Source organism: Syngnathus acus, chromosome 10 (genome assembly GCF_901709675.1).
Source record: "Syngnathus acus chromosome 10, fSynAcu1.2, whole genome shotgun sequence".
In the NCBI taxonomy this organism is placed as follows: domain Eukaryota; kingdom Metazoa; phylum Chordata; class Actinopteri; order Syngnathiformes; family Syngnathidae; genus Syngnathus; species Syngnathus acus.
This window is the reverse complement of record NC_051095.1, coordinates 10989747-11015664: the sequence shown is the minus strand read 5'-3', so window position 1 is coordinate 11015664 and position 25918 is coordinate 10989747. Positions and strand designations below refer to the sequence as shown.

General features: G+C 42.6%; 1 protein-coding gene across 1 annotated transcript in view; it reads left to right on the top strand.

Moving 5' to 3' along the window:
- The first annotated feature begins 362 nt into the window (after positions 1–362).
- nexmifb (neurite extension and migration factor b) overlaps positions 363–25918 on the top strand; it is a 57173-nt gene continuing 31617 nt past the window's right edge. Inside the window, 1 exon segment of the mRNA XM_037261225.1 lies at positions 363–1044. The gene's annotated coding sequence lies outside the window, so the exon portion shown is untranslated.

Sequence of the window (25918 nt, the reverse complement as noted above, 5' to 3'; positions counted from 1 at the left end):
ATCTCTTATAAATTAATCTTTGTTTACCTATCAATGCTGCATCGTGGCTCACCTGTTTTCTGATTTTGGTCATGTGACATACCCAAACTGAGCTGTGATTGGTCAATACCTGGCTCTGAGCAATTGTGCTGTCATTTTCAGTTGACAAGTAGCAGAATGGCCTGCGCCTTGTGTTTACGCCAGTGGAACATATTGTAAAGCACCTTTAAGTGATTTTTCATACAGCTCTCGTGTCGGATCTCATTTGATTGAACGGGTTATTTTGCAAGCGCAAATAAGTAGCAGCTTTTCCCAGAGAGCTACAGAGTGTCTATCCAAGTGTCACGAGTGGAGCCATCAGGACATGCAGCCGTGGCAGCACACACGAGCAGCCTATTCATTATTCATGTGCTTGCAGTCGCCCTGTTATGATACAGTCCCATCCGGAGTGGCCTACACCTGATTTGTTCCGCGCCTCCGTCGGGCGGTACGTGGCCCTGCGTCGGCCGCCTGTGCGCGCTCATAGGTCGGATCCAGAAGGCTCGAAGAGGAAGAGGAGGGGTGAGCAGACTGCAAGGAGGGGGAGAGGTCCAGCTGCAAAAAAAAAAAAAGAATTAGGAGAGGGGGAGAAAAAGAACCGTGACAATGGCAACATCAAGCTACTCCTAGGTTGTCGAAAAGGAGGCGGGCAGGAGCTGGGACGCGCCGGGCCGCCTTGTGAGCGCCTCTTCCTGGAATACGAATCGCGGCGTAACATGGAGCGGCGCAGCAGAGGAGAGTTGCCGTGTCTCCATCACTGAGAGGCGCGTCCACCTGCTAAGAGGAGGCCTGGGCTGCTGCTCCTGCCGCTGGTTCTGATTCTGGTGTAGCTGCTGCTGGCTGGTGGAGCAAGCAAAGCAGGCTGGCTGGCCGGGGCTGGTGGGTGGGGGACATGCAGGGGGGACGTGTTTGCATTTGGGAGGAAAGAAGACGCACCTTCTCACATTCCGCCCGAAGCTCTTGCGGAGGATCCGATTGCGACGCGCGGAGAAAGACGCAGTTTTTTGTGGTGCAGACGCTCTGGAGGTAGGCAGTCAAACGTTCTTTTATCATTACCATCGCTATTAACGTGAGCGTTATGTGTTGTTGAATTGGGGTGCTTGATTTATGCACCGATTTAAAGGCCATCCATGCTTTCGCGCCCCCCCCATCAGACATTTTATTTTATTCCAAGGGAGCATGCGGTGTAGTAGCAGCCTCCTTGGGACAGCTGTCGTATAGCGTGCTCACGTTCATCCACCCATTGCAGCTTTCTTGAAAAAAAAAAAAAAAAAAGAAAGAAAAATACCCACTCACATTGCATACTGGCTAATTTATGTTATGTTTAAGAGAAAAAAATAATGCACGTCTTTTGGAATCCTACTGTTGTGTATTTAGGGCGAGCCGTCATTTAAATATGCACCCCCCCCCCCCCCCCCCCCCTTCCCTATATACTCCCTAAACGAACAAGACACAAATAGTCCCCAGTAATGAATGATTCATGAATGAGATATTGAACCCCCAATATGGGTTAACGCACCTTCCCAGGAAGCCCCTCCCTCCCTCTCTCCAAACATAAATCCTCATTGCAATTTTTCTTCTTTTAGGTGACCCCCCCCCCCCCCCCCCCGCCCCCACACATGCACAGACACACATGGTGGCAGTGAAGTATACAGGTGCACTGTGTGAATGCCTTCACTGTCACCCCACTAGCTTCAGATGACTAGCTTTAGAGAAAGCATGTTTACCCCGGTGTCCCGAGCACGGTCGTGGTGTTGCTTTATAAGATGCTTGGCTTATTAAAGAGACAAAGTGTTGACATTGTGCTTGTGACAGGTACTGGGAACGCCCTCCTGCTTTTAAGTTTTACGGCCATTTAAATCCTTTTGAGTGAGGCGCTGGTCGTGAAATGCTTATCAGTTGCCCTTTGCGGGTCCTTCTCCCCTAATGTGAAGACAGCAGTGAAAACCAGATGGAAGGCCATGCATTGATTGAGTCAAAGAGAGCCTATAAGAGGGTTAAATTGAGTTGACACATTGATGTGGGTGTCATTATCATGTGTGACGGCACCGTGTGCGCTATTGGGCCCCGGGCTATGTGACGTGTGCTTGCAGGGGGGGATCGTTGCGGGCGCTCCTCGGCCTGGTCTTGTTTGACGATCCTCGGAGTGGAAACTAGCTGAACCGAAATGCGTCACAACAATCCACGTGTTCTCTTTCCTTATTGGCGGCACAAATGTAAACAGGAAGAAGGTTTGGCCTCAGTAGTGAGTGAAACAATGGCAGTAAATGCACTGTTGTTAAAACTGCTGGGTCAAACTAACCCAAATTGGGTAAAATAGCAACATTTCATGTTTAACAGCATTTTCAGTTCGGCACTTGTTTTGCTGTTGTGAAAATGGACTTTCTGGATGTCACAACAAAGAAAAACGTCAGTATTCAAATTTATGCTGATAAAATGCACATTGTGGTTTTTACAATGAAGGCGTAAAAAACGACCTATATTGATGCGTTAAAGCTACCAAAAAAATTGGTGCGGTGATTATCAGTATACGTAGCTGTGGTTCAAAATAATACCCGTTTATCACAATGTTCAAAGAAGAAGCAACTTTCCCCAGTCAGTGTTCACCAACGCAAATAACTCACGTAATATGTTTTGCCCAGTCCACATTGGACGCCCTTCCATTATCCATGGGTGGGACGTTTGCCCTAATTGCAATTTGAACCCGTGTTTTAAGTCATCCCATTGATGGTTACTAAAATGGACTAAAATGACTTCAGGACACAAATTGTCCAAAATGTGGACCAGCTTCAGCTTGTGGAAGGTCAGAATAACTAACCCATCCTTCCAATACAATACAACTTTAGTTAGATGGTGCATAAATCTCGCCATGGTTGTGTCATGTAATTTCCTTAAATGTAAATGGGTGTGAGAAATTTAGCCCAGTAACACAATTCAGCCCCATCTTTCTGCCAGCAGCTTTGCCCGAAATGTGTTTTAAAATGCAGCTCGAGCTTTATGTTGCAGCCATAAAAGCGGCAGCTTGTGTACATAGTCTCTCTCTTATCTTCCCGGGGCTGATGTGTGTGCACTGCTCGGCGGCTCCTCCTGCTTTCTGGCCTTGGGCGAATGCACAAGCTTCTGCTAGCACTAGTCAGTCCATAGAGAAGCAACTAAAGCTCATCAACGCCGCCAGCCATTCTCCTCACGTGACGATCATGCCTCTTATTGATATTTTACACCTCGCACACATCCTTATCACCATAAATCAGAATCAAGGACTAAGATGTTGCTTAGAAAGGACATGGTATGAATGACAAACCAGCCTCTAAGGCGTCCCACTGAGCTTTATGTCTAGAATGGTTTCTTTCCTGATCTGGTATCTCTGCTCTAGAAAGCACCTTGATGATGATCCCATTAGGGGGGGTTCGGTCAGTAACAATGTATGCAGAGTCCCGCTGCGTCTGGGTTGTGACACGCCACGCTGAGGCCCAGCAGCTCTAGTCTTTCTCTGCGATGCGGGCTTTCTGTAATTAAAGGCAGAGGTAAGAGCAGGGGAGCGGGCCGGGCCCTGATTGCTTTTCATAGCCGCGAGCACACAGAGAGCTGCAGCGTGTCCTCAGGGGACTGAGGCGCTGTTGAGCTCTTTTTCGCTGTCAGCTCCACCCCACTCCCCTTCCCGGTTCAGGAAATATCCTCTTGCTAGTGGCGGACCCCAAAACATATGTTTATCGCTGCGCAAACAATTTTCGTTTTCATCGGAAAATACGTGTGCATAAAAGTGGGACAGTGTAATGAATTAAAAACCAAAATGGGGCACTATTGCGGAATGAGCAATTTATCAAATTCATTCGATGTCGCTATGTACAGAAGTAGAATGCAATTTTCTAAAGGCTGCAATTAAGAAAAAAAGGAAACTTCAGTATTATTTGTTTATCTACAGTATCTTGCTAAGTTCTGCGCTCCAAAGCTGCAGTCCACACACTGGCAGAGCTATTCTTTTTCCTTGGCGTGAAAATGTGGAAAATAAATTCCTGGAATAATCAGAAAATACCTAAAAGTAAATTGTCTGGCCTGGCACCTGGTGGGGAGGGGGGCAGTGCCCCCCCCGACCCCTCTCGAACTCCGCCAGTACGTCCACGTGTACATTCTATTATTTCATAAAATATAAAAAGTTGAACCGATTCAGCTGATTATGCTACATTTTTTACACAATTTTGTGACAAGGTAGTTAATGCTTAAAATAAACTGCGTCGCAAACTGTTTTGCATATCTGTCGCATAGACAAGTTGTGCGAGCAGTGTAGCCTACGTCAGCTTAGCGGTTGATGGGAGAGGGACATTGGACGCAAAATCAGTTCTGTCCTGTCTGGAACAATCCAAAGGGAGCATGGGCGAGCTGAGATTTACACCTGAATGGCAAAACTGTGAGGCAGACGTGTTTACTTACCATACATCCATTTTTTTTTCTGTGTACAAGCTGGATTTACTCCTGAAATTTCTGTGTCTTGTTTTTTTGCATTGTTGAAAGACCAAGTAGGATGCGTGAGGCATTACACATTATAAACATGGCAAAGTGATTCGTTTTACTGACGGACTCATCCATCTTAGGTTCAAAAGGCAGTTAAGTTCACTGCTGCGCATCGGTTTAACAGCAGCAACTTCTCTGAGCTTTTGTGACGATTTGATTTTCTTGTTAGTGTGTTCACAGAGTTAGTTAGATGTGACTTGGGTATGTCCAATTGATTAATTTAGCCCTACATGTTGCTGCTGTTACATTGCAAATCCAGTTTGTTTGTGGACCTTGTTCAGGACATTATTAAAAGTTCAATTCAGACAATTTAAATCTTCTGATAGATAGGCAGGCAGACAGACAGACAGACAGAAGCGATAGTTTCTGTGTTCCCAAAACTCCTAAACTCTTAAAACAGTTCATTTATGAGCTATTTAAATAGTTAAATAGTAGCACTTTATGTTACTATCTTTATATTCATTTTATGCTTTTTATTTTGTTCCTTGGAAAGTGATTGCACAACCAGCTATTTTGAATGGTATTTATTTGGCCACTGGAAATAGACTGGATTTTATTGTGTTGGCCTTATTTGGTTAGTTGGGTTCTCTATGTAAAATATGTGTTTTATTAATCAATGGCAAAACCATTAGAAAAGCGCCATTCCATTTTTTAAATTAATTAATCCTTCAAAGGAATATATATCATTTATCGAGACATAAAATGGCCTATATTGGGATATTTTTTTTTTTTTTCTTGTATCAAACAACACAAGATGTATACATAGATTGTCACATGTAAAAACACTGTCATTTTACATTTGACATTGGTCAATACAGCTCATATGCAGTTAGACACAGAGATACGCAAATCAATACAAACTGCCAATAGATTCCTAGACAAAGAAGATACATGGGTCGATACACAGATCGAGATGGATAACCATTATTTATTCATTTCAAAACTTTGTGCTTATTCAACTCCCAAAATTCACATTTAATAATCGCAATGGAACTTTGCTATTTTTATTGATTTTGAAAATCTGAATCGACACCCATCCCAAATATGTCACAAGCAACACGGTGAGTTCAGAGCACATTCACAATGCAGGAATTTGCATAAATCGCTTACTTTATTAATTGTCTTACAGTACTCCGATTTCAAGCCGCAAAAGTTTAAATCACAAAAACATTTTGATGAATTTGCCATCCCTAGTCTATGTAATTATTTGTTTTATGTGCCATACTTTATTAAACCCATTAGGAAAGTTATGGTGCACCAACATAACAGCGGAGAAACGGATAAACAGAGTTAATGAGACATATTGTGGAGATGAAGGTTTAGAGTGTGACAAATCACGCACACACCGAGGTGGCCCTCTCGCTCCCCTACACAGAGGCCCTTGGATACGATGTTAAAGAAAAAGGCGTGCAGAAAGCTGCGTGTCATCTTTTTGTTGATGAATTAGTTGTGCATGGTTAGACCAAGTAATGCATTCAGATTTCTGCCATTCACGCACAAAGGCCCAATTAATGCGGACTCTATTAAAGCACTTTCCGCATTGCCTACTTGAGCTCACTATGTGGGCTGGTGGCCACTGGGACCACGTGTACGCAGGCTTGACGTTCATACCTCGTTTTCTGCTTCCACATCAGACCCTCATATTGCGGATGGATAGATAATGTGAAGCCCCGCCCCCTGCACACCCAACGTTGCCCGCCCCCCCCTAACATGTCAACTCCCGGGATTCTCGAAGCAGACCGTGAGATGTGATCCTGAGAAATTTGAGAGGGAGCCTGCAGCGGCGGAGGCTTTAATGTGGCGGACACAGGTGCACTCACATGAATGGTGTGAAAGCATCATATTCACAACATGACTCGGGAGGGAGGAAGCTATGTGACGAGGCTGGATTTTAATTGCTTTCGCAGTATGCTCCCTTGTATTGTTCTCTTTGTAATGGCGCGCACAGTGGCAATAACAACCTTGTTTTTTTCCTCATATAATAACACTAATAGATTCATTGGCCCTTGTCTAATTTCAGCTTTTTTTTTTTTTTTTTTAAATTTTATATATTTTTTTTTAAATTCCTCCTGTCGAAGCCGGAGATGTTATATGCTGGACATGTATACTGTGGGGATAGCGGAATAATAAGCCATCTTCATTAGCCTTATCTTTAATTTGGCGGCTGGAAAGGGAGGGAGGAGGGCGAGGGGCTTGATGATGACGAATCAGAGTAGCACGCACCAGGAGAGAGGAATAAATAGGAGCTGCAGAGGAATGGCGGGATGGTGGGAAGATGAGAGGAAAGGATGGACCGAGAGAGTACAGAGACATGAGGAATAGAAATAAAGGCTGGTGGGTGGGTGGGTGTACGGGGGGGGGGGTTGGGGTGCATCGGGAACAAACAAACCGTGGTGAGATAGACGCTAGTGTTTCTAATGGGGAGAGAAGCTCCTTTGCACTTTCTCTTCTTTTTATTTTTTCTAAATGTTGTTTTGTCTGTTCACCACTTAACAAGGCCTCAGAAAAGAATCCGCTGTACGTAATTACCCGCATTTCAAGACAGCCTCGTTTGCTTCTCCAAACAATGTTGTGAATCTGCATGCAAAAAAAAAAAAGCCGACCGGATCATACGCCGGATGAACCTTTATTAATATTTATTGCGATGCAGCATTCAGTCAAAGATTTGCTGTAATCCGTTTAGCAGTGCTGCTGTTTTCATTTAGGAAAGTCTGCAGCGCCACTTGTGCCCAAAACAAACATTCAGGATAATTGATGTGAAAAGGTTTTTTATCGTCATCCATCTCAGAGAAAAAAGCGTGGCAAAAGCCCACCCGTCAAAAACGTCCAGTAACGCTTCGCATTGCGTTTCTCATACCAGGCCAGAGGCAAGACATAATGCAAGTTAAATGAGAAACATCCCAGAATATCTTAACACCAAACTGAATGGCATGTGTGAATTTTTTCAAGATGGATTTGACCCGATCTGTTGGATGTTGCTGCTGATGGCACAACAGCGTGACAACTATTCTACTAAGGCTAATAATTATAATCATTCCCAGCAAGTGGTCCTTGTCAGAGGAGCGTGGCACAATGGAAATAATAATTAGGACTTCTCATTCCACATGCGTTCGGGATGAAGAGTCTGATGTGAGCACACTGCGCAGTGACATCCAGGATATACAGCTGCGTGTTTGTTTGTTTGCCTGCCTGCTTGGACTTGCCGCAGTTCGTTACAGTTAGGATTTACTCGTGATGAATGTCCCACTTCTGTTTTCAAATGTACTTTTAGGTGCAGTGGTGCAATAAGAGGTATAAAAAAGGTGTGTTGAATTTAGTCTGTATTAATTTGTCACAGTAGATGTGTATACTGTATTCCGATTATTTTTGTCTATCATCCCTTTCACATTTACAGTGTTGACACGTTAATTCATACTTCAAATTGTGAAATGACAAAAAACCCAACATAACCTCTCGAATTGAGCTACTATATCGAATCGAATCCTAAATCAAACCTAATGAAATCATTCCACGCGAACCGTCTTTGAATCGTATCGCACCCCATGCCTCTCGATACAGTTCGCATCGAATCGTCTTTTATTGAAAAGATGCAAACAAAATGTCGTATATTTTGTATCGAATCGTCTATTATTGGAGGGATGCAAACAAAATGTGTTTTTTCCTGGGCCCCTCTTCAATGCTCAGAGGAAATTTAAAATCCTACTCACTGCTGTAAAGTTAATTAAACCAACCAAGCTTGTGTTGGCATTCGGTTTTTGTACTATATGTCGACCTAAAGTGTCTAATTGTAGCGTCAGAAAACAAGCGGGACCACGACGCCTCCCCCTCACTTATTTTGGGCTCGCCTCTGACAGCAGCATCGGGCCACGTATGGAAGCTCCGCCATGAGCAAATAGACGTTTCTCAGCTCGCTATGTGTCAGTGCTCTTCCAAGTCACTTCCCCAAGTCATCCTTCAGCTCCACTGTCACAATTCAGCCCACATACATCAGTGCTGAGCCAGTGAAATGCTCTCCAGAGGGAGTCAAATAAGCACCTCGGTGTAGCTGCAGCTGATGTAAAGAGCTAATTCATCATTTAGTCACACAAAGCCTCTGAGATTCATTGTTAATACCTTGTATACTTGTATGCTGAAAATCGAAATAACACTCAGGCCTCTGTTTAATTCAAGTCGTGGTGACTCACAGCATCGAAGTATGTTGTGGAAAATGTGTCTGATTTAGCTGAGTGGATGCTTCGGAGATATTTTTGATGGTAAATTTTTGTTGTTCAAAATGGCCGGCTTTTACTTTCCCCATCTGATCAGATAAATATTCGACTACAGCCTTTCTTTGTCTCATTTCACCCGAGTTATTCTGAGTAGATGAAATGGATGGTAAGAAAAGTGTAATTTGTTTTTGACACCTAATTGACCATTACACAGCAGATAATGGTGAAAATCGCTCTTTCTAGCCGCGTTAAAGGCTAAACGAAACTGGTGGAACAAAGCAATTTCTTCTTTGAAAATACCAAAAGTGGAAATGTCGATTTCAGGACTTTTGTTGAGCTCCTTGTTTACAGAATGAATCCGTTCAGAAGATTTCATCATGAAACCTTTTTTATTTTTGTTGTCGTTAAATTGTTTTTACCCTTTAACAAAGAGATCTCTTATAAAATAACAGCAAAAAAACCAAAAAAAAAACCGATTCAGTGATAAAATTACCACCAAACTTTATTTTTTAGGGCTTGGCAACGACTCAAATATTTGCTCTGGATTATTAGCATGAAGTCTTTGCGATGAATCATGAATCAATTTAAACGTAGTATATTGTAATAAAAAAACAAAATGTACTGAAGCAGTGATGCTTTGCCTTACCACTAGAGGTGCATTGACCAAATTGATAAGAGCCATTCAGAATAAGAAAGTCAAAAGAAACGACTGATATGTCCTCAGATTGCGCGTTTTTCCAAATAGCAAGAGCATCCTTTTCAGCGGGTGCATCTTTGTTGCACTTCCAATCACCGCTTCAGGACAATGTTTCTGTTATGCTTGACTAAATACTTTGGCTGCATCGCAACATGAGCTATTTTCCTTTTTATATTCAAATGCTGCTTTGTATAAACCGCTTCTGTCTCAGAGGTGTAGATACGACGTGTTTCCATCTCACCTGTTTCCCCCAAAGGTGCTCTTTATTTGGGATTTGCTTATGGTTTATTTATGTAAGTAATCCCGCCGAGGGAAAATCTGTTTTTGGGGCGGGGCTTGTTTACTTTCTGCAGCCATATGAGCTAATAGGTTTTAAACCCGATCTCAAAGATGCATACCGTCGCAGTGTTTCAGCTCCGGTGATGAGGCCTCTGGAGAGGCGGGCTAAGGTACCGTTGTGCAGTCTCGGGCCAGCCTTTGCTGAGAGGAGTGTCCTCTTCTGCTGATTCCAGAATTGCTGCAGTCCCCAGGGGTTCTACGACCCGATACGGAATTAGCCTTAACAAACACTAACTACTACACAGGCAGGCAATATTACTCTTAAACAAAATCATCTGACAAGCATGGGCAGGCACATTGTCCAATGTATGTGGGATCGAGTGAGCTCATCTTATTGGACGTTTTCCAACAATGATATCATATTGCGTAATAGATAGCGAACATACACTACATTGGTGAGTAATGAGACACTAATGAGTGGGTGTTTACGGTATTATCTCTAGGTTTTTGGCCAAAACTGTCCCCAATTGCCCACATGTCATTTATAAAGGCATTCAATCATGGCCGCTATTAATGTGTGGCAAATTATTTACACGGGCATACCTTATGTCAATGATTGAGTTACTGATTGATTGGTTGATTGATTTGATTGATTGCTGACTTCACACACACTCATTCACTAATTCCCACGATTGCACTATTACTGTACTTCCTCTGGGAGTCTTCATACTTTTGCCTACAATCTGTTTTCTGAGAGAGAGAGAGCGAAAGGGTAAAAAGGTGTCAGGTCTAAGTACCATAAGACATTATTTTATACACTGAAAGAAGAGGAGAAGACAACCAGTATTCCTTTTGCTCGCAAGGAGAATTACGTAGAATGCCCAGTTACAGTCCTCCACCAATTCTGGACTCCTCTTCCGCTATCTCCTCTTTTTATTTTGGGTTGCCCTGGTTACAAGAGGCGTTGCTACACTAAAGGGGAGGGGAGATTGTGGCTGTAGCAACACTGATTAGCTAACTAAAAAGATGTTGTGTGGTGCGAGGCCTTGGCCGATTCGTGACCCCAGCAATGCAGAGTCTGTCCTTAGTTGGTTGGCAGTCTCGTCCTAGGCTGCGATCTTTAAACGTGCTGGGTGCCGTGTCCCTGTAAAACAACGCTCTCGACTTTCTTGCTAAGTATCACACAATAATAATAATGAGTAAATAATCAGATACCTCTTGTGCGTACACTCCAACAAACGTTAAGTTGAAGTGAGATAACTTGTATGAAGTCTACTTAAACAAACATTGAGTAAATATGGGATAACTTAAAAACGGTCCCGGTCAACAACAATTTATGAATAGAAACTATAAGGTATAAAAGAGAAAGAACTTCTCTTGAACTAAACAAAGAACAAAGGTGTTCTGTTCATAACTAGTAAGGGCCTCTCACAGATAAGAAAAGGAAGGGAGTCTAAGAACTCCCCAGAGCTAGACAGATATGTTTGCTTGAGCGAACATATGAGGCCTCCGGTTCAGGCCCACCAGCGCTTCTGCAAAAACAATTATTCCAACAAAAGGGTCCTTGGACTCATCTCTGCATACTTAAACAAATGTGGATCTTAAGTTGTGTGGTAAAATGTATTTAAAGCGGGCTCAGAATTAATTCCATTCTTCTGTGAAGGCAGATGGGCTTTCCGTATCCGCCGAGATGAGTCGCTGTGCCCTCCTGAGACTTCCCATCACAAATCAATTACCTTCCTACCTCCCTCGCCTCTCCCACTCTCTCCAAGTGCTCTCCTCATATTCTTCATTAGAAGCCCACCACTTGAGCTCACTTTGAACATCTCAACCAGAACCCTGTGTTTCTGAGTGTCCGTGCCACCTTGGAGTACCTCTGTGTCATTTGTTAATGTGTCTTAGCCGCATGTGCGGATCACGTTGTTCCGAGTCGGTGTCGCTCATAAAAAAAAAAAAAGAGGAGGACCCAGACCTTTTAGACAGTGAAATTCTGGTTGCAATGCTAAAGTGCAGCGGCTTCGTGCTTCGGGACCGATGATGTTATTGTATGTTCTCGCTTGCCTGAGCTCCCAAACAAATATCTCGCTAACTGAGGGACTTGACGGCGGTATCCTATTTTAGTCATCGGCAGGTAGGTGGATGAGTCGAACTGCTCCACGCAACAAAGCCTTAGACTAATTAGCCTGTCTAATTATGTCTTTGTGCTGGAAATTTCTCAAATTAGTGTGATCGTGCAGGATGTACGCATGCTCATTACACTTGTCATTGTGGCGCTTAGCAAGAGAAGTGTCAGTAGGCCTCGCCGCCGCCGCCGCCACCGCCGTCCATATGCCATTATTAAACACGCTATTCTCGGAACTGCGAACCTTCGCAGAGAACCTCATGGAGAATGTCACCTGCGAGAGACTTGACACCCCCCCCCGTGCGGACCACAGAAAGGTCCCCTTTGATATTCCCTCTTCACGTGGCAGCTGTAAAAGTGTCACCGCATCAGGAATTGTTAGATGTCTCACATGGAGACACTTTTTGATTTGCCTCCATGGGGTAAGGAGCCACACACTCACGCTCTTTTTTCTTCTTCACTTTTCCTCGTGGCACCAAGTGAGGACAAGACCACCTAACCGAAAAAAATATCTACCTCTTCCTCCCTTGTTCATTTCCTCCCATCCCTTCTCCTTCCCCCCACTCCCAGGCCTGTGTAATTGGTATTCCGAGTGGCAGCTGGGATCCATACAAACGCAGCAGACAGAGGGAGCAAGCAAGCAGAGAGGAATGTGTGTATGTGTGTGTGTGTGTGTGAAAGAGAGAGAGAGAGACAGACATGGAGGCAGGGAGGGAAAAAGAGAAAGCAAGCAAGTCAATATGCTGCTTCATTAGAACACTGAGTCACAGTGGTCGTCGCCTCGTTTGTTTGTGTTTGTCCAATACTTTGTCCAAAGCAAGGCCTGACGACCCGGTTGGCTCACAGCGGCAAACCAACAGCGACACGCCCTCTGGCAGACATTTTTTGTGCCTCTTTTGACCTTTTTCCACCTACTCAGCTTCGCTAGCACTACTCACGTTTGATGCACTGAAGGTCACTCATTGGTTGAGCAGGTTTGTCAAATTGACATCACAATCCCTAAACCTGAAAATTAAAAAAAGGATTCATTTCGGTCATTCGGTAGACTATTTTTATATATTTGTACAATAAGTGTATAGTGTCTAGATAAGTTCAATTCTTAAGAAGTGCAGTCCGCATTTGTTTTACATTATCATTGTTTCGTGATGCATGGATAGTTGAAGTGAAAGCCGCAGATTTGTTTGCATTATTAATGCAATCTGATTTACGACTTGATGTGAATGCTTAAAAGACTGCTGGTCAATGTTAACGACTCCAATTGAAATAGATAAACTCATGTTTATTTCTGGTTCTTTTTGCCTTTATTTCAGCGTTAGCATAACCCATAAAGTCAAATCATTTATGCATAATAAATCTGATAAGTGTAGCTAGAAAGGGGCATTGGATCAACCAGCCTGAAATGAAATTCAGCAAAATAATGGTTCAACTTGACAGTGGACTTTGTAGTACCAGAACAAAGATTCTGTTTTTTGGATGAGAGCCAGTCTCAGTGCTACTGCAAGCACCTTACAATAGCAACGACTAGGGTGAGATTACAATAAGCATCATTTTCTACGGGTGTAGCTGTGGTAAGCAAAAAGCAAGATAAGATGTGAAGTTTTCCAACATAAACTCGAATCACACTTGAACATCCTCTCAGAGGTTGCACAGCATTTTGCAAAAGTGAACCAGAGTATAAAGCTTATGCATGTCCTTACATTGCTTTGGTTTTCCATGACAAATACTTATTATAGTTCATGTCTGAAGAGAAATAGGGACAAGACAGTTTTGGGAGTCTCCACCATGGAAGTTCTAACTAGACTACAACTTGGCTCCTCACTGTGGCAGCCGACAAGCTTAATGACTCAGCTACAGTTGTCCCACGCACGAGTAACACTTAAGAGTTAGATTCAAACTTGCTGGCTGCTCTGCTGGAAAAGCCAAAATGCTGTTATAGGGCAAGTCAAGTCAAAAAGGTTTTTTGTCTAAACATAAAATTCAGATTAATAATGAACACATTTGTGAAATCTAAAGTAAACAGAAAAATCCACCCATTTTTACCCAGCTCAACGGGCGGCCATTTTGCCTCTTGTTGTTGACTAAAGAATGACATCACAGACCAATCACTCATTCTTCTGTCTTCTCTGTCAAATTCGCGAGGTTTGTCCTTAAGCTCCAATCTCACTGAGCTGTATAATATTTGCAAGTGTTTGAGAAGTTAGCAAATGTTGGTTCGCTAGGGCCCGTCCGAGGTCACCAACGGTCTCGCCTGTACTTTTCTAGTCGCAAGGGAATCTTGAACAAATATTCCATGCAACAATAAAAAACAAAAACTTTTGGTGAATGTTTATGACCTTGAACAAACCCTGACAAAATCCAATGCGAAGCCACAATTTGCCCATCAGTACAATAAGGGCTTTCGGCACTGCAATGCCATTTTCAGTCGACTGCAAGTGGCAGTACAAGACAAAATGGCAGCCTTAAGATGGATAGGTACAAGTGGATTTTTCTGCTTAATTCCATAAACACAAAATTCATCAAAATACCACGTTTAGACCACCAGTAGAGAGATTTTTATTTTCACTTGATTTCCTCTTTAAGTTCTGCATCAGTTTCACATTTACAATAGATTGTTATTGTAGAAACCAACCAACAAAGCTGCCAAGGTTATTATCGTCTGCGAAAACTAAAATAACAAAAAGTAAAAAACATGTTTGATAATGAAATAAAATGAAACCAAAACTGCGTGCATCTCGCTATCTTTACCATGGTATGGTTAAAAATGTTAAGAATTCCACTTTAACATTGCCTGTAAGGTTAATACAGGTCTTATAAGTTATTGAAATAGATTCTCTATCATCTCTTCATAGAAAATGTATTTGAAATCTTTACCAGAGCTTCATGTGTGTGTTTGACCCTATGTCCTAAGTGCTAATATGTTCTCGAAATAGGCAGTAAAACAGCAGGTCAGGTTAAGGTAGATATGTCATGTCTCGGTTTTCAAATGAAACTTCCATTAGACAGGAGGCTGCATTTATTGAAGTAAACGCCGAAGTTCCAGGAAGAAAACAAAGCGGCGGAGTGTTAGTATGTATGTGATCTTGGCGAGCTGAGAGCATAGCGCTTGGCAGAATATTGAAAGAGTAAGTGCATGAGAGAAGCAGGTTAAGAGAGGGTTGAAATGACCCGTTCCTCTCCTGAAGGCCTGTTTATTTCCTTGTCCTATGTTATCGCAGTGGCTGTCTGGTTTGGGCTGCTGGCTCTCAAGGCCCTGGCGGTGCACAGTGACCTCTCATTAGCGTTGCTTGTGAGAGCGTGAAAAGGAGATCGGTGCAAAGGCCATTTGGGTAGATGCGCCTAACCTTTGAAACCATCCGAATATGTCAACCATACAAATAACTCATTAACCTTATCAATTTAAATGAAAGGCTCCTACTTTTATCCCACACCCCTTTCCTCTTGCTTCTATTAGATTTGTTTAATTGGCCAAAGCCCATGATGAAAATGGCCAGTCCCTTTGGAATGGGAGCGTATTGGGGGTACCCCTCAACCTCCGGCCAGGACATTAAACCAAGATGGCGTGTTTAGGGAAGGGAAGTGCTTTTATGTTGGCATGTGTGTGAGGCTGTTGTTTAGGAAGTGGCCTAAAGCCCTGTTTGAGTAGCACAGGAGGGTATTGATTGGAGGAGCTCAATAGTTGGGCTCTTTTAATCACCTCACTCAGAGGCTGTATTGTCCCAAAGGCCTGGAGAATAAGCGCGCCTAATAACCCCGTGCATATGCACACGTCCACCGGCTCCCAGAATTGTGCGTTTGTGTGCGTGTGTGTGTTAGTGCGTGTGCATACCCCGTTCAGGCCCACACAGCCACTAATCAATAGGGCTGATTACCAACAGGGAGCTCCATTTGCCTTTGTTCTCCTTGGAAAGCCTTCTCCGGCATTTGCACATGCCAAGACGAAATCATCAATACACCACTGATGTTTGCTTATGACAATCATCTTAATGTGCATTTTTTTAATTGGAATTTTACAATTAAGCCCAGACTTGTGTTGTCCTGCCTATATTTAGCGTTTTTTTTTTTTTTTATCCAATACAGCAAGGAATAGTATGAATGACCATGAATGTGCAAAATGTTAAGACTCAAAGCCATTGTGCTCGATATGTGGGAAGAGAATTCTTGTAGAGTTACACAACAAGCAGCTATACTTCCACTTAAGGACAGAGTTTAAATAGCCCATTTTGAATCCAAAGCTCAGCCAGGTACTTTTGGCTGTTTCCTAAAAGTGGACATGTCTTGAAAACAGGATGTCTGTTCTCCCGAGTTCAAGCTTTTCCACGTTTGTCTTGTGCCATTAAACAAAATGCTTGTTCTTGTTCAGTGTACAAATAAAGCTTTTCACACGAGGGTACTAAAAATGTCATTTCTCCCACTTTGTTTTCTTGCTCTGCCGCCATCTTTCCTCCGCAGTGCTTGCCTCTCAGCCTTATTGGCTGTCATATCTCTTTATACTGTTTGGAAATGCCGTACATTCTGTTACAGGCTTGTGACTGATAGCCTGCCAATTTCAGCTATGGCACATCAGAGAGGCTAACCCCCCCTCCGACTCCCCTCCCCCCGAGCCCCCTCAGTGCAGAGCACCGAGAGAGTCGCATTAAAGCTGTGACAGCGTGCTCCTTTCACCGCTTTCCCTGATTCCACGCTGCCTGATTAAGTGTTTCTCACCACTACTCGCTGTTTAGTCATAATTGGAAAAAGCCACTAAAACATGGCCGCCGCCTCAGCTGCGTTGTACAAGACGCTCTCGTTGCAGGTAAACACAGAAGCCCGTCCCCCCACCTCGGGCGGTTTTTGCGTATGGTGGATGTGAACTCACATGAGTAATAGACAAGCGTTATTATTATTGTCGCCTCTTATCACGGACTCGAAGGCCAGTTATGGTTCCATCTATAAGCCCCCGAGCAGCGTTCTAAAAACTAATAACATCAATGGCTTTAAAAGAGGGAAAAAAAACATTCCACTGGAAGGCAGTGAATCAGCGACTTGCTTTAGTGAATATTGAGATTGTGGACGCCCCCCCCGCCCTACACACACACACAATCATTTCCTTTTGAAGCCATGTAAAGGTGTCACGACAGGAACATCATTTGCGGTTCCAAGAACAAAGGCAAATCTATACAGTGGCAGTAATGGAACACATTTTGTGTTGTGGAGGAACAGTCGCATCATGTCTATCAGCCTCATTTTGAAAAGCACCGGCAAAAGATCTTAGCTAAGTAAATAATCTGCCTATCAAGTGTGATGGACTACATTTTAAGAGTTGTTAAAGATGGCCCTTTATATTACAAAACCATCATTTGCCTTCAGTCACCCGTGCGTTACTTTAAACACGTTGCTATTCTATCACGGCAATGTTGTAAGGAAGCCGAGGCATGTCAATGGAAACAATTGCAGGACTAAACCGCATTTTAAAAGGAGCTATGTGCAATCCATTATGGCCGAGTATTGATGGCGCATTCCTCATGGACAGGCCCTGGTGCTCAATTATCAAGCACTTATCAATGATCTTACTCGTCGAGCTTTTGTCCCGAAACTAACTGGAGAAATCTGACCTCATTTGACGGGGGAAAGTTTTTGCTGCTGTTAAGGGCTTTAAAAGCACTTTTCAAATTATAGCCCTCCAAATGTTCTTCTACTTAATAATTTTAGTAAGCTAATTTTGTCGCAGTCGCTGATGGTGTAGGGTTACTCTGATTGATTCCCGATCAGTGACGATGTGCTGGGTGTTTGTCTCTATATGTGCCCTGCGACTGGCTGGCGACCAGTTCGGGGTGCGGTCTGCCTTTTGCCCGATGTCAGCTGGGATACGAGCAGAACATGCCACGTTGAAAATGGATGAATGGATCGATGGAGTTTGTTGCGTTCATTTGTTTTTAAAGATCTTTAACTTTTGATCGTATTTTTTTTAAACATGTCCCTTTAATTATGTGAAGCACGTTGAGTTACTTGCCTTGACACCTGACGGGCTGAAGTTGCTGCTGCTGCTTCTTCACAGAAAATGTTGCTAATCAAATTTGTCTTAAATTTAACCACAGCTTTACTGATAACAGCAAGAGTTTTCTTTAAATGTTGTTGTTGTAGTGGCTTTTATCCTATTGAGATGTGTTTCAATATTTATTCGGCTACATTATCAGTTCAAGATTAAATTGAAGCTAGCAGTGGCTCTAGGCAAGAGAGTGTGAAATATTACCAGTAGCTCTCTCTCGGTATAATAGAATGCACTTCTTCACCATTGCAAACTACAACCTTAATCCAGCCTTCCGTTTTCTATATTTCTCATCCACATTAGGGTCGCAGGTGAGCTGGAGTCTATCCCAGCTAAGATGCATGTTATTTTAGAATGTGGTAGGAAGATGGAGTACTCGGAGATTGCCCACACAAGCGCAAGCATGCATGAAAAACATGCAAATTCCTCACAGGGAGCCTGGAGCCCAGATTCAAACTCCCAACGCAACTACGATAATCTGAGTGTCAGTGAAAGTTGAATGTGACTGTTTGTAAATCCGGATGTTTTGTAACTGTGCTTGTAATGGGTCTCATTAGATTGTGCTGGTGTGCCTAATGTTATGGCCATTGAGGGTATATGGACATACGTATCATGGACTAATGAGCATTTGGATCCACAATGTTGCTGTGCATAAGAGGCATTTTGAATTTAATGGCGAATATTCCTGATTTGCTGCACGGTTGTGACTGCCTTCGTTTGGTACCTTTAGGACAGAGTGGCAAAAGTCCTAATGAGGTTTTGCACTATTTAGTCTACTTGTAAACTGCAGGCCATTCCATTTTCTTCCACTAGCTGATTTTTTTTTTTTAATGAATATGTATTTGTGCAATTGGGCAGTTTTTGTGGCGAGATCATTTCCATCCATGCGTTTGCTTCTGCACTTATTCTCGGGTGTGTGCCAAGAGAGAACTAGAGCTTACAGAAGAAAAATCCTAAATAAATATTTGACAAATATTTGCCTACCCGAGGTAGCTTTTGTCGACTTTATTGTGACAGCATGGCTTGGGGGAAATGTGCAGGATAGCCAAGCTTGCTTCACATTTACACAGCGACACATATCATCTACGAATGTGGCATATTTTCACTCAACCTTGCGTAAAGGGAAGATCATGGAGAAGAGTAATGATTATACTTTCAACTATGTGATGCGAGCTCGCCTCCAAATTAAGCTCACGTCAAAAATGTCCAAAAGGAACCATGCAATTTGTGACATGATTTCATAAACAGAGCGCGATGTGCAGTCGTTTGTTCAGTGGACACAGACCACCAGTCGGCTCTCGCACGCGGTCAGTCAGTATGGGGTGTTCAGACAATTACTCAACAAAAACAATTTGCACAACTACCATCGTGTCACCGATGGCTCCAGCTAGTTGTCAAATCCCATTGAGCTGAGAAAAATTCGGTTATAACCCATTATTTTAGTTTGAGTTTTTGATTATTACCATAAAACAAAGGGTCTCCAAGTAACCCCTAACTAATTCTCATCTTTCTACGTTTCCATTCGTTAAGATGATAAATTCTCCCGAGAAGCGGTTGTACAAAAGGGATGCTTTAGGGAGGATTATAGTGGAGGTGTAGATGTTACCAGCCCATTAAATGGCTGCTTTCAGTTGTCATCTTGAGCAAAGATGTAAGCCTTACTGTAGCTCCTAATTGGTCCATGATCCACACCCAAGTGACAGAGGCCATCTCGCAGCTAGATTAATCACATGGCATTGGTACAAAATGTGTAAGGTGGAGGTCAGGGAGGATGGATGGTGAGCAAAATGAGACTCGGACTACAAAACTACACACCTTGACTGCGTTCAACTTCCGAGGTTGATAAATTCAACTTCTCTTTTGCAATTGAGAGCTTTCTTTTCCCCCTCTGTACTTTTTAGTATTTTTTTTTTCGTATTCCACTCACCTCCACTCAACCCAGCTTCACGTGACCCATGTTTTTGGATCAGAGAAATCAACGAAAAGTGTGTCTGTCCATTTTTGACCGGATGAGGGTTATTTTTGACCCAACTGTTTTGAGTTACACAGTAAAATATGATGGGTTGAGCTGTAGCTCGTCGTCATTTTTCGATATTTCATTTAATTTCATTTAATTACTTTTCACCCAGCAATTTTGAGCGAGCTGTTCTCGGCCACAGCTCACACCCAGACACTCACACCTCAGTAGGCTCCTCCTTTTCAAGACATAAAACGATTTTAAAAAGTGTTTTGGGTTAGAAATGTGCACTATTGTACATTTAAAGGTGGTCACTTTCTACCATGCAGTTCTACTTAAAGATAATCCTGGTTATCGACCACTTTTTGCAAGAAGAATTCCCGCAATGGTCGGCTGTGCCTGTAGGTCATTGTTAATTTTTCACATATACTGCACCACCATTCATGTTTCACGTTTCCTAAACCATTTACAAACCAGTTGAAAGATGTGAACCAAATGAGAATTTGCTGGGCTGGACTGAGGTTTTGAAAGGTGCTCACTGAACATTTTAGTCCTCGCTTGTGATTTGATATGAGGTAGCCAACTGCAAGCAGCAATAAAAGCAGTCAAGAGAATCGCTTGCTTATTCTCAGGAAGCGTCTGGGAATGTCCAGCTGTCATTCCGTCCACGTTTCCATCACCTCCTCCTCGCCATGGAGAGGTGGCGGGATCGAAGGAGGTAGCCTATGCATAGAGCCATTAATCACTGCTGTGGAGGTAGTAAACGCTGTTTGATGGTCATTAGAGAACACTTCTATTACAGAGGTTACTGTGTGTAGCGCTTAACCTTCTCATGTTTGATGTATAGCACGATATGACTGCTTTGGAGCAGCGAGGCGAAGCATCCTCGCCCAGACTGGAATGTCCCCCTTCAGCGCCACTTGTGCAATCATTGTGCAACCTTTTGTTTCCATCCCTCCGTGCTCCTCCTTCCACGACTCCCCCCCCCCCCCCCACCCCACCTTGCCCGTCATCATTCTCTTTATCCTCAACTCTCACCCCTCCCTATAATCTAAAATGTGTCTTGCAAGTGGAGGCAGCTGCTTAAGTGACAGAAGAGGGAGGAGAAAAGGGGGAGAGTGGAAGTGCAAGGAGGGAGCGAGTCTGACTCACACTTGGCTTTGCTGGCTGAATGCTGCAGCGTCAACTCCTCCCATTTCACTCAAGGTCTCGCGCTCTCTCTGCAACCAGTATTTCACTTGAGCTTTCTGTGTTGTTGAAAATAACTTTGTATGCTGCCGTTTTGCTGCATTATAGGCGTCCTTTTCGTTTTGTTATGAAATTTTAATGCGGGTCTTCCTAATTAGGGTGGCTGCTCGTGATGCAGCTGCTCGGCCGCAGTACGTGCACCACTGCGGACGCAATGCAATAAATGCTGCAAGGATTGTCTCCATCCATAATGTTCCAGATGAAATGTCTCTGGAACTAAGGAGCCGATTTGACATGTTTTTTAAACGCTGTTGCTTCGTTAGTGCTTAAAAGCGCACTCCCCTGCAGCGCAATGACATAGTGAGCAAAAGCCCAGTGCTTTTTACCAGCTGTCATTCACACTGGGGCTACCGAGTACAAGCATCAAGGCCATCACAAAGTGGCACAGGACAAAAGCGCGATACTGGGAGGTTGTCAAGAGAAAATGATGTCTAACGAGGTCAAAGAGGCGCTGTGTTTTTGGGGGTAAATACAGCACGGTGAGAAATACAGCACGGTAGCCTTGCTGAGTGTTTTTCTCCACTCACTGGTCACTTGGTTGTTAACATGAACCGGGTTGGCTGCTTTTTGTTCATTTGAACCTCCAAAAGTAAATTATGACTGGTCAATCTCCAATTTGTTCTGATTTTCAAGCTAGATCGATCATTGAGATCAATCGTCCATCGATTTCTATAGAGCTGGGGTATATCCCAGGTTACTTTGGCTGAAAGTAGGATTAGAATAGTTTGGCATTTTTTATGATAGTTTTTTTTTAAATTTCATTTCAACTTTTGTTTTCATTTTGGTTTGATTAGTTTTTAGAGCAGGTTTGTTAGTTGTTTTTTTAAATGTTTCCTGTAAGTTAATTGTTTTGATCTGTTTTAGCTTTTTTAATATATGGAGTGTTAGTGGAGTGCATATTGAAAAATGTATAAGTATAATAAAGTAATTTACAATTCTCAAATGACCTTCCCTCTTCTGTATGGATGTCCTGCACTTCCAATTTAAAATGAACCCTGAAAGCTCATGTATGATTAATTGACCAAGATGAAAACAAAGGACATTTTCACTCGTTAGTTTACCTAACATTAGATGTAGTTTCAGTCATATTTCTTACTTTTTCTTTCTGTTTTAAAGCATTTTCAATTTCGTTTATGAAATGTTTTTTTTTCGCTTTTAGTTTCGGATATTAATTTTAATATTTATTTATAATTATAATATAATATTATTAATTTCCGTTAACTACATTGGAGGAGGGTAAGTTGTAAAATGGCAAAATCATTTTCAATGATGGAAACTTTCCATGGTACGTAACAGGGATTTATGAGTGTATAGACAAGAAGTACCCATCAGCGAGAAGGTTGACCTCTGACAGAGAGATACAAAGGTCACGTACATATATAGCTTTGTTTTTCTTTTATTGATTTACTTTAAAAATACATGTTTTGAAATCAATTCATAGTTCATTTTTCCATTACAATATTTATACCAATACTATCCAATTTCATATCATGTTACATACTGTAATCATGAAGGGATTCAATTTATACGGTGAGGTGAATTTTACAACATATCACCCAGCCCTATTTCAAGGTGATTATCATTCGTGATATTTTATTAGAACATCCCGGACGACATTAATGTTATTTGAGTTGTTCTTCTTGCAATTAATTCACGCTTTAACCAACATTCATTGCCTTGACATGGCACCATTAATATTAATGTTTGGCCCTCAGATGATTGAGGTCAATGTTTGTGACTTTGCACCACACCATTAAATGGAAACACAGTCAAGGTCTGCGTGATGTTACTGTGGACTGTGTTTTTTTGCTTTTCACATTGGTATAAATATTCATGGACAGGGGGCGGGTCTTGGAGTCGGTTCCCTTGTCTGATTATGAGAACAGAACTCCATGAAGCAGATGGTGAAAACTGTAAATATTCATCTGGTGTCTCGCATGCCAAGGATTCTGAATGACAATGAATAGTCTCATGTCCAATGTTCAGGCCAAAGATTTTAGGCTCAGTGTTCTGAATATGAATATATGCTTATCAGAACAGAGTGGAACTCAGTTTATGCATAATCTTACATGGCAATCTTTTCAAATGAACACCAAAAACCGCATTAGAAAGAACTGAAGTTCAGCTTCTCCTGGGAAGGGTGACCAAATAAATTGCTCCTTGCTTGTGTTTGTTCAGATAACGGCTGGATTTGTTACTTCCTGGTTGGCAGTTAGATGTACCGTTCTCATTCCAAGGCAGGGGAAAGCTCTTTCGACCTAAAGTGAAAGAAAATAAATGATTGTATCTCTGCTTATTCATACAAATACTACACAAACCAAAATGTCATTGAATTTGCCCATTCCCTTCTTTGTGAGATGAACCCGATGCCAAAGGTCTTGGGTTTTGTTTACATCCCCTAATCTGACACTGCTTGAAAGAAAATCAAGATGTGTACCCACTGCTGGGGAAATGTACAACTCATCTTAATATTTAGATATCATAAGTAACTTTGCATGTTCCTTGAAGTTATATTTCAAGAGGTTTAATAGGAAACTGGGGGTTTAGTTAGCAGTTTACAATATTCTGCCGCACAAGAGCAAAATGAGGATTCTCTCAACTTTGTTCTTCATATCCTTTGTGGGCCCATTGGATGAGCAGCTCGAGTTGAGTGAAAACATCCTTACTTTTCTTCTTTCAGTGCTGTCCAGTTCTGATAAAACAACTGCTCTAAAAGTACCCGCGCTATTTAATTCTATGGCCACCATTTTTTTACAATCGTGGAGTGTAAGGACATTAAACCAATGAGCTGCTCCTCCACCTAAGTAAATGACTAAGAATGACGGTATTTCCTGTTACCGGTAGGTTCAAGCTTGGTAATGATGTACCTATCTGATTGCTAATCCGAGTGTTGATTGGTTCACTCCTCATTCTCCATTTATGCCTGTCAAATATACAATCAAAATTATAACTAGTAAAATTGCGCAAGCAATTACGCAAACACACACATTTGAGTAGAACCGACTGTTTTTTGTGTTTGTTTTTCTGCTAGCTTTCCACAATGCTGTGCTAAAATGCAACTGGTTCCAAAAAGCAACAGCAGTCTGCAGAAGATGCAAACTCACACACGACTTGTGTAACCTATCACACAAATTGGGTTTACAATTAAACCCAAAAAGTTATCCCTAAAACACTGATAGAGATCAAATACACAAAAAATAATTAAAATAATTTAAAATGTTTTTTTCTCTAATCAGCTTGTCTATGCTGAGAAATCTTGGATTATTAACGATGGCAGCACAGAATATCCCCGGAGTGAACAAGATTGTGTTTGCTGTGATGTCATATTTTGCCGAACCAATCAGTGACATCGTTGGTCATCGGCAAATTACAACGGAAGATGCGTTTTGCATTAAAATGCAAAATATCTGCCTCAGAATCAGACTGCAGTGCACCAAGCAAATCCATATTCATACGCCTTTGCTTGATATATGTCTACTTTAGCTGCCACAATATGACTCCTCTTTTATTTGCTCTGCAGCACAGTGCAGCCAAACTTACACAACCTTGTTTTCGTGACAGCCTGCCACCACCCTTATTCCGCTCTCTGAATACATTAAGAACAACACCCGATCTCTTTGCAGTTTGGCAAATTAATTCCAAGATCCATTCTATCAGTTTTTACTATATGTAGCTCACAGTCCTGTTCCCTTGTAACCTCTGTCTGCATAATTCTTTAATGATGCGCTTTGGTGTCATTAGGGCTGCTTGCAGTGCGCAGAAAATCTCTTGTTTGTTAAGAGCAGCAAATTAGCAGTGAGAAAATACTGAGTAGTTGCTGGTGTTTATCATCCGGTGCATTATTTCTCTCTCTATCGTACTGAGAATAGCAATGCTAATGTTGGCATGAAAGAAACACTTTCTGCAGAATCAGGAAGCTGGAGTTCTTCTCCACAGGTCCCGCTAATTCATAGATTCGACCGCTAATCCAGGTTAATCAAGTTGTTTTCTACCTTCATTTGACTAACATGAGCCGGAGTCTTTACATGATAGTTGCGATAATGGATGCGCTGCTTTAATCCTGTTAGAACACACTCGCTAAAAGGAGGAAGAGCAATTACGCTGCTCCTTATTAAAAAAAAAAAAAGAAAAAAAAAAGAAGAAAAGAAACGTCTCTTGAAAGATGCCAGCCTACCACGCTGACTGTTTTGGTGCAAGCGAGCCATGCTCTTAGAGGAACTGTTATTTGGCCAGTGAGATTGTATGCGCCGCTGCCGCCGCTGCTGTGAAGGGGGCGTCTGTGAATGGCTGCCCTGGGCATTGAGCACACAGCGAGGCACACAGTGAGCTGCAGCCAGCAGCCAGCAGCTCTAGAGAAACAGCAACACTCTGTTATTCAGCCCTGTGCTCCAGAACATTGTGTGTGCATCTGTAATCTCACTTAGCCCCTGGGCTGGCACAGAACACCCCCCCCCTCCCGCTCCCCTCCCTGACACACACAACACTCACCGTCATGTTCTTTCTCTTTCACTCTTCCTTTCAATGCTCTTTCTCTTCATCGACACTGCGTCAATGCTGCGCTCGCTCTCTCTCTCTCAGAAAAAGACATAGAGCCCAGCAAATACACCCACTTACTTTCTCGCACTGTCACCCATGTGCAAACACACTAAAGGGCCTTGAAGATACACCCATGTGTAAAGATCACACTCTGACTGTGTCAAAGCCACTGCAGCCTGTTCACTTTTCATTGAAATGAAACGCAATTCTCCGTCATCGGCTTCCTCGCTGACATGGGAGTGGCACTTTTTTTCCCTTTCCCCCGCAAAATCCAACGAGCCACCACATTATGACCACTTGCACAACACGGCAAGAGCTG